Here is a 613-nt window from a genome sequence, read left to right as displayed (position 1 = left end):
TCTGAGATTAAGGATATTTTGGTCTAAAAATTAGAGAAATAATGATTTTATAACGTTTTGTAACATTAAAAATGATATTAATAAAAAAGAGGTTTAATTACTCTGTTAGTCCCTATAGTTTCGTGAAATTTTCAATTAGGTCCCTATACTTTTTTTCTTTTTAATTGAGTCCCTCCACTAAATTTTTTTTTCAATTAAGTCCTTCTTAGTAGTAATTGGCTTAATTTTATAGGGACCTAACTAAAAAAAAATTGGTATAGGGATCTAAATAAAAGGAAAAAAAAGTGTATGGACCAAATTAAAAAAAAAAAATTGGTACAAGCACTCAATTAAAAGGAAAAAAAGTATAGAAATCTAATTAAAAATTTTGCGAAACTATAAAGACCAATAGAGTAATTAAACCTAAAAAAAAAGGTCAGAGACAATTTTAATTTTAACCTAAGTTGTTAGAGACAAAAAAAAAAGTACTTCATTCTAAATTTTATATCATATTCGTTCTTTGTTAAGTAACCTTTATTAATACACAAATTACAGCTAAGAGAATGAAATAATGTTCAAGTTATATGATTTTTTATTTGCTACCCGTTAATTGATTGGAAAAAAGAACGAAGAC

The sequence above is a fragment of the Arachis ipaensis genome, chromosome B05 (genome assembly GCF_000816755.2).
Source record: "Arachis ipaensis cultivar K30076 chromosome B05, Araip1.1, whole genome shotgun sequence".
In the NCBI taxonomy this organism is placed as follows: Eukaryota; Viridiplantae; Streptophyta; class Magnoliopsida; order Fabales; family Fabaceae; genus Arachis; species Arachis ipaensis.
Note: the sequence above shows the minus strand (reverse complement) of the source record.